This window comes from Phyllostomus hastatus, unplaced genomic scaffold (genome assembly GCF_019186645.2).
Source record: "Phyllostomus hastatus isolate PE091 unplaced genomic scaffold, TTU_PhHast_1.1 phas_contig_195, whole genome shotgun sequence".
NCBI lineage: Eukaryota > Metazoa > Chordata > Mammalia > Chiroptera > Phyllostomidae > Phyllostomus > Phyllostomus hastatus.
In genome coordinates, this window is record NW_025333706.1 from 211,031 (window position 1) to 226,767 (window position 15,737).

General features: G+C 42.5%; 1 protein-coding gene across 4 annotated transcripts in view; it reads left to right on the forward strand.

The window, feature by feature from the left end:
• The first annotated feature begins 945 nt into the window (after nucleotides 1–945).
• Nucleotides 946–15,737, forward strand: part of SPIN1 (spindlin 1) — a 77,909-nt gene continuing 63,117 nt past the window's right edge. For 2 of the 4 annotated variants that reach the window (XM_045833841.1, XM_045833842.1), the window contains exon 1: nucleotides 946–1,102. The gene's annotated coding sequence lies outside the window, so the exon portion shown is untranslated. Of the gene's footprint in view, nucleotides 1,103–1,276; nucleotides 1,353–15,737 lie in introns of those variants that run through there. The other 2 variants (XM_045833839.1, XM_045833840.1) reach the window with 2 other exon arrangements.

The window sequence follows — 15,737 nt, forward strand, 5'->3', positions numbered from 1 at the left end:
GGCAGACCCTGGAATGCGGGGGCAGTTGGAGGAAGGGGCGTGAGCACGGCACGGTTAGGTTTCAGACCTGGGATTCAGCCACCAGGTCCTCCAACTCCATAGGTGTCAAAACTGTTCCTTTCCCGCTCCCCCCGCAAATACCTAATCCGAATACTTAAAGGGCGTCTTAAGTGAAATAAAGTCAAACAAGTTCACGGGTGGCCATGGGCATGGCCAGCTTTTGACTTCAAGAGAGGGTATTCCCGTTTACGGTTGAGGGCAGGGCACGGGATGGGGGGAGGTCGGGTCTTGCAAAGGATTTCCCTCTCCCTACTTTCCAGGTAGAGTAGGCAAGCAGACGAGGCTCGCGTCGGGGCAGCGATAGCCCGCGGACGCCCTTGGGCCAAGTCCAGCCTCGTCCGAAAGGCAACGTGCGCGCCGGAGGTCGACTTGCTCCCCCAAGGACTAGGAAAGCTAATCAATGAATTAAAGGCCTCCCACTACGCGTAAACGAAACCCTAGCGACCTTACTTCCGGCGTCAGTAGCTCGCACCTTGTCTCGCAGAGCCCCGAACACCTCCCCTTCCCGACACGCACCTGGGGCCCAGCAGCCCCGCCCACTTACCGCGCCAAGTGATAGTGGCTCTAGGCCCCGCCCCACCGCCCCGCCCACGGCCCGCTGTGTACAGTCCCTTCACTCCAGGCCCCGCCCCGCCGCCCTGCCGCCAGGTGAGTAGCTACTGTCCCGCTCCGCCGCGTGTCAGGGATCGTTCTCTGGCTCGCCAGGCCCCGCCCTACTGCCTGGAACAGCGGAGCTCACTCGCGCCCCGCCTACCCAGCCGCCAGGTGAGCAGCCCCAGGCCCCGCCCATCTCCCTTGGCGCTTGCGCAAAACGGCCGGTCGGGGCTGAGGCCTGGCGGCGCGGCTCGCGTAGTCGGCGGGTGCAGTGCGCGTGCGCGGTGAGGCCGGGGGCGGGAGGCGGCGGCGGCGGCGGCGGCGGCGGCGGCGGCGGCCGAGGAGCGGGGGCGGGGCGGCGCCGTCTGGCTCGGTCGAGCCGGGGCGGGAGCTCGGTGCAGGACGGTGGGACCCGCGGGTTGAGGACAGCGGCTTCGGTGTCCGGCAGGTGAGGCCATTGTGCCGCGGGAGAGCGGGCGCCACAAGGGGGTGCGGCGGGCTCGCTGTGGAGCGGCAGCGCCCGGGGAGCAGCGGGCCCCGGCGCATTGTCCGTGCGGCGGGCGGTGCCTGCACAGCGCCCCCTGCCGGCCGGGCTGCAGGCGGGGGGCCTGCGGCCGTTCGCCTTTGTTCACCGCCCCCGCCAACATGGCTGCCGCCCCCGGCCCGGCGGCACTGCGCGCTTTGTTCCGGACGCCGCGGTACCGGGCTGGCGGCGCGGCCTCGGGGCTGGGGGGGGGCACTGTGACGGGCGCCAGCGGGGGCGGGCGGGGTGAATTGCGTAACGCTGGCAGGGCCGGGGAGGGGGATCGGACCTCCCTACCCAACGCGGGGGAGATGGTTAAGGGACGGGGAGGGTACGAGTCTCCTAAACCCCTGAGGGAGGGTCGGGAGGATGTGGGGAGGGGAGGGACGGGGGCGGGGACGAGGATGGGTCCTCCGGGTACGGGGCCAGGCGGTGAGGGATCCCTTAGGAAGAGATGTACTGGGCTGGGACCCCTGGGGAGGGGAGGGGGGGGGAGGAGGAGGAGGAGGTGGAGGTTCTTTGGACCGTACCCTGACGCGGCCCTACGGGGCCCCGGCGGTTGGCTTGGCGGAGAAGGTTGCTTTTCCGGGCTTTCCGTGAAAGCCCACCGCCTCTCTTGCGGCGCGGCACCCTGCGCCTTAGGCGCCTTTCGCCAAATCGGAGGGTGGCGAGGTCTGTGCCCTCACACACACTAACACACTTTTCCTCGCAATGACCTTGAGCGAATTCCGCAGGTTTTGTGGAGATGCATCCCACGACGCGGAAACTGCGCAATGCCTTGGGTTCGGTTCTGCCTGTTTCCCCCCTGGAGATGAGACCTCCCATCTCACGTTTATAACTAGGCTGGATTTTAGTGATGGCCTTCGCAGTAAATGCCCTGAAACAGACATCCCAAATATGTGTAGGCAGTTTCATGTTTATTTGCTTTATTTGATTTGTGGGTTGGGATTCGAGTTTTGGAGAGGATTTTTCCTGTAGAAGTGGCAGGTGCGGATTATTTGGCGGTTTTAGCTGTATCACAAAGGAACACGAGATATGTTTAAGTGTCTTAAAGGATTACACTGTGTAATATGACTTATACAGAAGACGGCATACCTGCAAAGGGAATACCTATATGACTTCTGTTGGAATTTTCTGGATCTTTGCAGTCGGGAATGATTGATGGAGAATAGAGTAGTTGCTTTTTACATAGCTTTTGTTAGGAAGTGAGAATTACGGGTAAACCTGTACTTACGGATGTATATATTAGGACATAATGAGTTTGTGAACATTCACAGAGGTTTGTGGGTTTTCTTTCAGAAGTTGCGAAATTTCAGAGGGGGCTCAAGTGAAAATGAGACTTTCCCGACTGCCCTCCCCAGCCTTAGATAAAGGGCAAACACCAAAAACTTGTTGTAGCTGCTAATTTACAGAACATTTATTATTGAATTTGATAACATATGTAAGGTTGCACAATGTGTCAAAATTACCGGTCGTAGTTACCAGTTTCTTGTGAAGAATAAAATAGAATTTATTTCTAAACTTTTGAGTAGGGTAATACTGTTAAAATGCTGAGAAATGGATAAGGGAAAAGGGTCTTGGGTCATTTCTTTGTTTAATTTAGAATTTGTGAAAGACTTTTGATGAGCCAGGAATTTCTCTAGTAGTTTCTAATGGTACCTTTAATTACCAAGTTAGAATACAGTAACAATGTTTAGTTGGTTTTGGAATACCTGAAGCAGTGTTGCTTAAGGTGACTTCTCTGTGACACTACAGATTTATGGTTTTACACCCAATTTATGGTTTTCCACTTTACAATGGTATGAAAGCAATGTTCATTCAATACAAACCAAACTTCAAATTCTGAATTTTGAGCTGTTCCTGTGGTAGTAATATGCTGTACCATACTTTCTCTAGATGCTGGGCAGGGAGAGACAGTTCCCAGTCAGGCATGTGTTAAAGTCAATACTGTCTACACTGAACTGTGTTGCCAGTGTTTTGGAGACATGGTTTTGGGTTTTTGTATTCCATCACGTCTACAAAACGGCCATCTGTGTCCTGTTTCTGATAAGAGGAATGCAGTTACTCTTCAGATGAAACTCAAGATGCCATAATTGCGAAACTGTAGGCTAATGTAAGTGTTCTGAGCACAGTTAGAGCAGGCTAGGCTAAGCTGTAATGCTTGGTAGGTTAGGTGTATTGCATTTTTGATTTACGGTATTTTCAACTACGATGGGTTCATTGTGATACAACCCCATTGTAAGTCCAGGAGCATCTGTAGTTCTAAGAGATGCTATAGTTAGGATAAAGGATTCCTTGGTCACCAAAGTTTGGGAAACAATGTTACTCCTTTTCCTCTCTCCTAGAGTCACAGTTCACATTTTTTAAAAATTGATAGTGGTTTTATTTATTTGTTTTTTTAAAGATTTTATTTATTTATTTTTTAGAGAGGGAGGGGAGGGAGAAAGAGAGAGAGAAACATCAATGTGCAGTTGCTGGGGGCCATGGCCTGCAACCCAGCTATGTGCCCTGACTGGGAATCAAACCTGCGACACTTTGGTTCACAGCCCGCGCTCAATCCACTGAGCTACACCAGCCAGGGCTTACAGTTCACATTTTTACAGTTGCAAATGTCAGGAATAGTGCACTAGTGATTTCCGTATTTGGCCCCAGGTCCCTTTTTGTTTCGTTTTTAGTGTAATACCTATTAACACCCAAGAAAACTAGGTAATCTTGGTCATGGGGTTCCTTACAGTGTATTTGATTTGTGTTATATTTTATTGATTATGCTATTACAGTTGTCCCGATTTTTTTCCCTTTTGCTTCCCTCCATCTAGCACCCCCCACTGCCTCAGGCAATTCCCCCACCCTTGTTCATGTCCATGGGTCATGTCTAAGTTCTTGACTCCCTTTCCTGTTTTGTACTTTACATCCCCACAGCTATTCTGTAACTACTTATTTGTACTTCTTAATCCCCTCACCTCTCACCTGCTCTTTCCTCACCGCCCCCCCCCCCAGTAGCTCTTTATCTTTAACCTTTGGCATTTTAATTATGATGTATCTTGGGGTGGGCCTCTGCATCCATCTTGTTTGGGACTTTCTGTGCCTCTTGGACTTGCGTGTCTCTTTCCTTCACCAAATTAGGGAAGTTTTCTTTCATTATTTTTTCAAACAGATTTCCAATCTTACTCTTTTGGCACCCTTATGTTGGATTGCTTAAAGTTGTCCCACAGGCTGCTTACACTATCCTTGTTTATTTTGGTTTCTCTGTTCTTGTCACAGTGTATCTTAACAGCACCATTCCTTCAGTGGTCAGTCAGGAGATTATGTGGTTTGTGTGTGCCTTTGCATCAGATTTGGCTGTTACTGTACTGATAAGAAATTATGAGTTATTAATTTGAAGTCTTAACTAGAACAAATTTAATTACAGTGTTTTTAGTACCTGTTCACTTACTTGATTACATTATAACTTCTGGGTGCATTCCTTAATTGTTAACTTTTTTTCCCTTTTGGAATGTTAGAAATACCTGAAAAGGATACTGTTTTTCTGAAGTTACTAATGTGGATTATTTAGAGATTAAAAGTAATGCTGTTGGGTATTTCTTTTGGCTTAGCTATTAGAATCTTCATTTTTCTGAGAAAGAGCAGTTAATACATATATCCATGTAAATATTTCTTTATGCTTATTAGATGCCTAATTAAATGTTTTTTTTTTTCCTTGAATAAAAAAATTGGAAGTGGGGAATCAACTTATTTGTCTAAGTATTTTGTTCAGTGTGGAAGACGGTATGGTGTTGTGAAAAGGAGATGAGCTTTGGAGTTGGCATGGAGATATTATGGCCTTTCAACTCAGAAAAGTCAGGTTGAAATCCAGCCCCACTGGTCCATAGCCACATAGCTGATTAATCACATACATTTTAAACTTTCAATTTCTCATCTGTAAACTGGGATGAAACCTATCATATAAGGATATTATGAAAATTGAATTGAATATGTTGTAGAGTTCCCAGTACAATTCCTGAAAAAGAGCAACTAATGCCACATTGTTGACTTCCTGCTTTTGAACTTTGCTGTGGTTATTAGCATGATTTTTTTCATATTAAAGTAGAGAAGTTCTTAGTTGTGCCCCAGTACTCAATTTAATTTTTAGTTAAATCTTTATTCGGTGCTTATTTTATGGTCTTAAAATTGCCATAAGTGTTTTCTAGAAAAGTCATGTATGGACGTAATAAAGATGTGCCCTTAGAGACCTTACAGTCTGTTATACGGAGAGGATACCCATGTATGTATTGAGGAAATTCTCCACAGAGCTATGTGGGAGAGGGTGATGCTCCAGCAGAATATAGAGTTAGGAGAGGATGGAAGTCTACATGGAAGGATAGCAGGAACAGAGAGAGGCATAAAGAACGTGTTAGAGACCATACTAGATTTGAATCCCAAGCAATAGATGACCCTTGTTATCTTTTACTCCTGTGTACATTTATTTGTAGAATGGATGAGGATACCTACCTCATTAAGTGTACATTTCAGTGGAGTGGCTCCTGGATATAGTAAGTGCACCATGGCTGATAACACCTGTAGTTTGGCATTGCCAGTTTTCCTAGGGATGAATTTGGGGCCAGATTTTATTTTATTTTATTTTTTTTTTTCCATAAATCATGGTTTTTTTTTTTAAAGATTTTGTTTATTTATTTTTAGAGAGGGAAGGAGGGAGAGAGAGAGAGAGAGAAACATCAATGTGCGGTTGCTGGGGGTTATGGCCTGCAACCCAGGCACGTACCCTGGCTGGGAATCGAACCTGCGACACTTTGGTTTGCAGCCCGTATTCAATCCACTGAGCTATGCCAGCCAGGGCTTGGGGCCAGATTTTAAATTATCCTACACATCACATTAAGGCAATTGGTGTTTATCCTGTAGGTGGGGGACGCCGTTGAAAGGCATGGAACAGCACGAAGGTGGATTGGAGGACTCTGCTAGTGTAGGGTCTCCAGTCTCCAGAGTCTGGCTTGCTGGAGAAGGTGGGTGAAGTTATTTGAGGCAGGAAGAATTGGTCTGGTGTCACTAGAATGTTAAATGTGTTGACTTTTTGGAGTATTATGTTATCCTAATGTTGGATAAAATATTGCTATAAATTTATCCAAATGTTCAGAGAGTAAATGAAAAAACTAGTAAAGCATTTTACTCCATTTTAGATGTGTTCAGGTTGTAATAAAGTCTTTAAAATAAAAGAAAAAACAACTTTAAAAAAAACTTAGATTATATTTGTTTATAGTAAGTTGTCATTTTGCTTATAGTATATACTTACAACCTAGGTTTAATTTTTGGATCTGCCTACAAATGATGTTAGTTGTGAATTTCTTTCTTTTTGCTTTTTCTCTCGAGTATCACTGTGGCCCATGGTTTTTTTGTGTGTTCAGTAAATCAGGTAGTTACCATTCTTTTCCGCAGCTTATGTTAACTTGGGTGTGGTGGTGTCCTTTCAAGGTAGTTTTTTTCCCTTGGATACAACCCCATTAATCTTTGAACTGTGGCTTGCTCGTGACACAAGGTGTCTGGGGTACATTTTTCCTCACCAGTATTTGTCAGTTCTTTTAACTCCTTTTATCTAGAGTGGAACTTTAGATACCAGAACCTGGTGCTGTGCATCCTGATTGGTAATGGGTTGTTGTTTCACTGGACAGATTTGGGAAATGTAAAAAATTTGGTTTTGTATGTATGTTTTCAATTTATACCATTGAAAAATTTATACCATTTAGCAACATGAATTACTTTTTCTCTTTCCTGCAATATATAGTATTTTGAAAACACTAATGTTAAAACAATTGTAGGTTTGTATTTTATTAGTTATTGTTCTGAAAACGCATCCATGTAAGGTTGTATGTACAGTTGACATTCTGAATTATTGGGTGGGCCAAAAAGTCCATTATGTTTTTTTTTGTTTTTTTTTTCAATAAGATAAAAGACATTTTTTTTTCAACAATAACTATTGGTTTGGATAATTTGAGTATGTTGGCAGTCTCCTGCTCTTGGCTTGTAGTGGGTAGAGACCAGGGGTGCTGCTAATCATCTCCCAATGCATAAGAAAGCCCCACGACAAAGAATTATCTGGCCAAAATACCAGTAGTACCAAGAAACTTCGCAAACCACTTTGAACATGCTCAATCACTTATAGTACCTTCTCCATATACTGCACAAACCTTTTTTTGCATTTCAGTTGCAATTTTACCTTTCTTGAAATAATAAAGCATAATATGCCGAAAATGTTGTATATCATCTTCCATCTTCAGTATTAAAATGACTGCATAAAAATTCACCAGTTTTGATAATTTTTAAGTGCACACTGATGACAGCTGTCACTATACAGTCTAACAAAATTGTTTCAAATGAAGTTAAAGACAACTAAGCACTACTAGACCCATTATACAGAAAAAACATAATGGACGTTTTGGCCAACCCAATACAATATCACTTTAAAAATACTGTTCTCTCTAATTATATTAGTGGCTTGATTATTAGGTTTATTTGCATGAAATCCTTAACTTTAAGGATTGTTTAAATTCATTTAATGCATTTTTTCATTTTGTAAAACATTAATGTGGTTCAGAAGTTGAAGCTGTATTACAAAGGTACTTTTACAGCCTTTCATTCTTGTCCCCTGTATCCATTCTCTTCTTGCCCCATTTTTATTAGTTCTGTGGTTTATTCTTCCAGTGTTTCCTTTTTGTAAATACAGGCTCAGTCATGTATTTTTATTTCTCTTCCTTAAGCAAAATGTAAAACTCTATGTATACTGTTTTGTTTCTTTTTACATGATATATTCTAGAGATCCCTTCATATTAGCTCTTTTTTGTTCTTTTGTGCTTGCAGTTTGTCTCCTAATGATGAACACTTGAATTGTTTATATTCTGTTGCAATTATGCATGTTGCTGGTCCTTCTACCATTTCCTGTGCCCACCGTTTCCTTTTCCACCAGGGAGCATGGCACTTGTTCTTTCCCTCTGCCTGGAATGCTTTTCTGTCCCTGTTCCATTTTTCCTAGTCTTTAGAGCTTGTCTCAAGCATCGCTTTTTCATGATTTGTGTGTGTGTGTGCGCGCGCACACACACGCGCATGTTAAAGGTAGTGACAGTAGTCCAGGAAACCCCGTAAATTTGCTGCAACGACCATCTATTTTCTGAAGTTTTTCTTGACCTTCTTTAAGCCCAGTCTTCTTAATACATTGCAGTTCTCCCTAGTGGTTGTCAAATTTATAGTGCTACATTAGTTTACAAAATTTTTTTCCACAAAAAGGCTGAGCTTCATGAAAGCAGAGACTATTATTGTTTTTGCCCATAATTACTTTTCTAGTACTTTGCTCACTGCCTGGGTTGTGAGTGCTCAAACCACCTAGATAGTAATTGTAGTATTGTCTGAGGAAGGGTGGAGGCTGTGTGTTTTTATATCTGGTCTGCTGCAAAGAGGTCTCTCAAACAGTGGTTTTTAGGGATCAGAGTTAATGTGAGGGAGCTGACAGAGTGGCTTAAAGACAAAAAGGCTATTGTCTGCTGCCTGATGCTGGAGTTTGAAGTTCACAGGGCAGGCTTTTGGGAAAAGAAGATGTATAGTGGGGAAGTTGATGAACAAGCTGGATGGAGGCTACCCCAGAATGAAAGTTCTGTCAGTTTTTTTGTCCGGGAGCTTGGTCGAGTAGATGGTCTGTAAGAGCTGGGCCCTTGTCATGGAACCAACTATACACATTTGGCCCAGAAGGCAGAGGAGCTCAGGGAGGGGAAGGTACAAGCAGTTGCTGCAGCTGGTGCAGGCCCAACCATGCCTCAAATCAGTGAGATGTATGGGAAGATCAGTGGATGCAGGTTAGAGAGGTGGCCCTTAATGTGCCCTCTGCGCTGCACAAGAATCTCTCTTGTGGCCTGCCCAAACCAGACACAAAGGGGAGAGAAAATTCTGGGGAATGTGATTCAGCCAAGTTCAAACAATTATGAAGTGAAATGATGAGCTCAGGGTTTTAAATTCCCAACTCATGTTCCATATAAGGAGGTTTCTGTGTCTGCTGGAAAAGTACAAATTGAATTCCCAATTTGTAAGTGAGAGCATTGATTGGTAAGGAATGGGATCCTGAAAATTGTATTAAGAGCACAAGGTCAGATTCTGCAGTTCTCAGAATCCCTTTAATCCCTAAATTCTACTGGACTACCTTTGCCAATAGAAGCAACCTTTCCAACTTGTGCCTGAGGAACTTAATTGCCATTTGCCTGAAAAACCTGTAATTGGCCTATTTAGGGTAGTCCCAGCAATTTCCAAAGGGTGAGGTGCAAAATGTGCCTCCTGAGGAGGTGTGCTACTGTCCAAAAGATTGTCTGATTTGCTACCATGTAGATAAGAACCTGGGGGATATGTGTGGGAATGGATCTTAAGAGTGTGGGATAGTGGTGGAAGGAATATAAAGTTGGGTTAGATTGAATTTATTGATATGGACCCATAAACAGATTCTGAATTCAGCATTGTAGCTCCAGGGGTTAGAAAGGGCTCTGATCGCCCGAAACAACTCAAAGGGTGGCCAGTGCTAAGTGAAGTGGAGCTTCTAGAACTACTTTGGTGTATGAGGTAGGGTCCATAAACTTAGGAAGACTGGAGTATTGGAGTGGATTTGTTGTAAATGACCTCCTTGCCCATCCTGGGGAGATGCAGAGCTTATGTCTTATCCCACAGCTGTAAGACATTTGTGAGGGGAGCCCAGTATTCTTGAGAGCACTGGTCACTGTTCTCTGTAGGTCCGAAATCACAGTGGGAGTTGGCTGGCACTGATCTGGTGATTGTAAACGCAGTGGGGATAGTTGGATTCTAAGGTTGGCAGGCTGTCGAATGGTCTTTTTTATTTAGGATTAACCTCTGGGTTACAAATATTGGTAATATTTTTGGTTTACTTTTGTATTACTGTTTAAGCCTATAAAGTTTTTCCTTTAAGTTGATGCAGTGAAAGATAAGAGCAATTCTATATACTTTCCATTTATAGTTACTTTTTAACAATTTTTGAATTATTCATAAAGTAAGGTTCACCAAAACCACATGGCCTTTAAATAATCCATGTTATTGGTGGGACTATAATTTGGTAGAGCCTTTTTGGAAAGGGACTTCACTATACTTAATTTAAAATGCACATAGTCTATTTGGTCTAGCAGTTCCACTGCTAAATGTTTGTTGTATCGATGCATTTACATACATATACATTGTATGTGTAAGAGTATTGTAGTTAGCAGGGTAAAATAAATGGTCTTTATACCCATATAAAATCCACTATACTACATGGAAAACAACACATAGAGAGGCAAGTTGTAGAACTATGTATTCTTATGTGCATGTGTTTTGTGTGTATATGTGTGTTTTAAGATGTTTGTGCATCTATTATGCTTTAAATGTTTGCACAGTATGTTATTAGATTTATTACAGTCTTACCTAGTGGTTACCTCTGGGGGATGGGACTGATGGAGAAGGTAGGGAATGAACCTATAAGAAAGTAACACTAGCTTCAAATAGCTTCTTTGTAATTTGAGTTAATAGCAAATTAACCTTTGATTTGAGGACTGTTGACTTTTCACTCTTGTAATTTCTAAAAAAAAATGTGAAATATACTGTAAGTACAGAAGTATTAACAAAGATCTGTACCTGTGGTTTGTGATGCACCAATTTTGGAACTACCACTGATTGCATTAGGAGTTTTACTCATGTGGTCACATACAGTTATCTATTCATGTATGATTTATTTATGTATCATGGCTATTCATTTTCCTGTTAAATATTGGGTTATTTCCAGTTTGAGACTGTTAGTTCAGGTCCCCCAAGAACAAGAAGATGGCAAGTTGGGATCTAATCTAGCTGTATTGAGGGAAATACCAGTGAGGCCAGCCCCCTGCAGGTCTGATGCATGTGGAGGAGGAATGAATGGGTGGAGAGAACATTTGGTGGGAAAAGTCTTAATGACCACAGTGCAGTTCTGAGAAAGTTTGAGCAAGGCCAGAGAGGAGTCCTCCAGCCAAAATGGGTCAGAGGCATCCTTTGTCCTGCTGGCCTGGGCCTGCTGTAGCATCCTCTGTGCTAGAAACAGTCTGTGTAAGGGATGCATGGGGCTAGGGGTGGTGGTGATGGATTCAGCTGAGCCATCACTTAAGATCCCATTGTATGAAGCGCTCCCCATGGTAGGTGGTGTAAGGGGCTCACTTCGTTTTCATGGCTGATGTGGGGCTCATGTGAGGTGACTTGCTGTGAACATTTAGGTGCATGTTGCTTTCATGCTTTTCTGTTGTGTAGAATTTATGGGTCTCATATTATGCTTGTGTTTAGTATTCATAGATAGTACCCGACTTCAGAAGTAGATATACCAATTTCTATTCCTGCTACATCAGGGGTTCCCCACTCCCTGAGCTGTGGACTGGTATTGGTCTGTGGTCTGTTGGGAACCGGATAGAGAGGGAAGCTCCCCTGAGCTCCACCTCCTGTTCTGTTCCTCTCTGGTCCCCCCAGCCAGGCCACAGCAGGAAGTGAGAGGCAGAGAACAAGTGAAACGCCCTTGAAGTTCAGCCTCCTGACCTCTGACCCCCCCCCCCCAAAAAAAAAGGTTGGGACTGCTGTGCTATAGCAAATGCATTCTTGTGTCTCCACATCTTCACCAATATGTGGCAGTCTTTTTTTTTTGTAAATTTTTTTAAAGATTTTATTTATTTATTTTTAGAGACGGAAGGGAGGGATAAGGAGAGAGAGAGAGAAACATCAATGTGCGGTTGCTGGGGGCCGTGGCCTGCAACCCAGGCATGTGCCCTGACTGGGAATTGAACCTGCAATGCTTTGGTTCGCAGCCTGTGCTCAATCCACTGAGCTATGCCAGCCAGGGCTTGTATTGTTAGTCTTTTTAATTTTATTCATCCCAGTGGGTGTTTAGTAGTATCTTATTTTGGTTCCTGTCTTCTAAGTTAGGTGTGGCCATGTGATTTGTCTTAACCAGTGACATGTGAGCAGGAGGGACATGTCACAAACTTTTAAGAGCAAGCCATGGTGAGATTTGCTACATGTCCCTCTTCACCAGTGATTTATTTCCAGATGGAGCTTCCTGCAGTACATGTCTTTTATGTGTTTACTATGAGTCAAGAGCAGAAGGAGGGAGAGAGAAGGGACAGGGATAGAGAAAAGAGGAGGAAGGGGAGAATAGTGGGGAGGGACTGGGAATTTGTCTCAAGCAGGCAAGATTTCTGGGGTCGTTTGTGACCGTTGTATATTATAAATCTATCCTGACAGGTAAATCTATAAAAAATAAACTTTATTTTTAAGAGCACTTTGAGGTTCTCTGCAAAATTTAGCAGAAAATACAAGTTTCCTTGTGCTCTGATCCCACACAGGCACAGCCTTGCATATCCTGCACCAGATTGTACATTTGTTAGAATCAAGGAACCTATGTTGACACATTTTTATCATCCAAATCCATAGTTTACATTAGGTGTGTATATTCAGTGGGGTTTTACAAATATATAATGTGTATTCACCATTATAGTAATACATAATGGCTTCACTGCTCTAAGAATCCTCTGTTCTCGGCCTGTTTTTTTGTTTGTTTTTTTTTCCAACTGATTTCTGTGTGGTCAGAACACTGTATGGTTAAAAGTTTATGGAATTTTTTGAAGCTTTATTACCCAAGAGATGATCAGTTTTTGTAAATGTCCTGTGTGTGCTTGCAAATAATGTGGTTCTGCCTTCATTGGATGCAGTGTTTTGTATTTGTCAAGTTAGTTCAACTTGTCTAGTCATGTTATATTCTTCTACAATCTGGCATAATCTCTTTTTCTCTTCTGGTCTGCTGCTGTATTGGTTACCAAGAGAAATGTATTAATACTCTGATTTTGCATTTGTATGATTTTCCTTAGTTCTGGTAATTTTTATTTTATATATTTTGAGGTTATGTTATAAGGTGCATATATGTTTAAAATTGTATAACTTCCTTATCAATTCTGTTTCGTTTTTAGAAACAGAATTTCTAAAGAGGGACATTTCAGAGGGACATTTCAGAGGGACATTGTGTCCCTCCTTAGGGCAAAAGCATTATTAGAAGTAAAGTTTTCTTAGCTTAATATTAACGTAGCTGTACTCTTTTTTTAGGTTAGTGTGTACCCTTTATTTTCAATCTCTGTAAGTGTTTATGTTTTAGACAATTTCATTGTTAATATATAGTTGGAATTTAAAAAATCCAACATGACAGTATTTCTTAAAAATGGAATATTTGGTCTGTTGACAGTATTTAACAAGATAATGGCCATACGGCCCTGTCTAGGTAGCTCAGTTGGTTAAAGCATTGTCCCAGTTTGCCATAGTTGTGGGTTTGATCTGCAGTCGGGGTGCATACAAGCAGTCAATGAATAAATGAATGGAACAATAAATGAATGTTTCTTTCTTTCTCTCAAATCAACAAATAAAAGATAATGGACATAGTTGGGTTTAAATCTGTTATCTTACTAAGTGGTTTCTGTTTCTCATACCTGTTTTACTGCCTTTTCCTCTCCTTTCTTTGGGTGCTAATTTTTATTATTTTTTTTTCTTCTGTTAACCTGAAAGTTACTTACAACATGCATCTTTGACCTATCAAAATCTAGTATTTGGTTATTTTCCCCTTTTCTTGAGTAAATTCCGTGTATCTCATTTTAAGTAATGTATTACTGTTATGCTGTTATAATTCTGTGTATATTTTATCTTAAGACATCATTAGTTTGTTTAGTAGCCTTTTAGATTTACCCTCTTAATTGCTCTTCATTCCTTGCTATAATTCCAGTCCTCCATATTTGAACATTTTCCTTCTGTCTGAATGTTTACCACTTGTTGTGTGACTGCTGACAGTGAATTCTCTGAGTATGTGTTAGTATAGATATCTCAAATTGACCTTTTCGGAGAATATTTTTTAAGTATTTTTTAATTGACTATGCTATTATACTTTTCCCAATTTTTCCCCTTTATCCCCACTCCACCCTGCTCCCCCAACCCTCCAGTATCCCCTCCCTTAGTTCATGTCCATGGGTTGTACATATAAATTCTTCGAGTCCTCTGTTTCCTATACCATTTTTTATCTCTCCCCATCTATTTTATGCCTGCCAATTATGCTTCTTCCCTGTACCTTCCCCCCATTCCTCCCTTCCCTCCCCACTGAACTCACTCTGTGTAATGTCCGTTTCTCTGATTCTGTTCCTGTTCTGGTTGTTTGCTTAGTTTTTTGTTTTGTTTTGTTTTGTTTTTTAATTTTCTTTTCTTCTAGGTTCATTTGTTGATAGTTGTGAGTTTGTTGTCATTTTATTGTTCATATTTTTTATCTTAGATAGGTCCCTTTAACATTTCATATAAGGGCTTGGTGATGATAGAAACTCCTTTAACTTGACCTTATCTGAGAAGCACTTAATTTGCCCTTCCATTCTAAATGAAAGCTTTGCTGGATAGAGTAATCTTGGATGTAATAGTTCCTTGCCTTTCATGACTTCAAATACTTCTTTCCAGCCCCTTCTTGCCTATAAGGTTTCTTTTGAGAAATCACGTGATAATGTAATGGGAACTCCTTTGTAGGTAACTGTCTCCTTATCTCTTGCTGCATTTAGGATTTTCTCTTTGTCTTTAATCTTGGGTAACTTAATGATGATGTGCCTTGGTGTGTTCCTCTTTGGGTCCAACTTCTTTGGGACTCTGTGGGCTTCCTGGACATCTATTTCATTTTCTAGATTGGGGAATTTTTCCTTCATTATTTGTTCAAATAGTTTTTCAGTTTCTTTCTGTTGCTCTTTTTCTGACACCCCTATAATTCAGATATTGGAACATTTCAGGTTGTCCCAAGAGAATCCTCAGCTTTTCTTCATTTTTTTGGATTCTTGTTTCTTTGTTCAGTTGGGTGTTTATTTCTTCCTTTTGTTCCAAACCGTTGCTTTGAATCCTGGCTTCCTTCTTGTCACTATTGGTTCCCTGAATATTTTGCTTTATTTCATTTTCTGTTTCTTTCATTTTTCAACCAAGCTCAATCAGTTCTGTGAGCATTTTGATTACTAGGGCTTTAAATTCTCCATCAGATAGGTTGGCTATCTCCTTGTTGCTTAATTCTCTTTCTGAGGTTTTGCTGTGTTTTTTTCATTTGGGCCATATTTCTTTGTCTTGGTGCATCTGATAGGTTGTGAGGGGGTGGGGCCTTAGGTATTAGCAGTGGCAGGGCAGCCCTCTTTGTGGCACTGCCTGTGTGGGAGGGGCCAGAGAGGGAACAATGCAGCTTGCCTGCTTGTCTCTAGGGCACTTTCCAACAGACTCTCTTGTCAGACTGGAAGTATCTCTCACTGTGGCAACCCCAGCTTTAGCCCACAGTGAGCTCTGAGTCTCTGTTTTCCCCTTAAGTCAGTCCCTTCTGTGCAGCTCTGCCCAGCTCTGCAGCTCTGCCCAGCTCTGCAGTCAGCCCAGCCCCTCAGCCACCTGCCACGGTTTTTCTGAGTCTCCTACCTGGAGAGGTCCGCCTTCCTGGTCTGGTGGTTCTGGTTGATTTCTTCTTTAATTCCTTGGTTGTCAGAGTTCCATGCAGTTT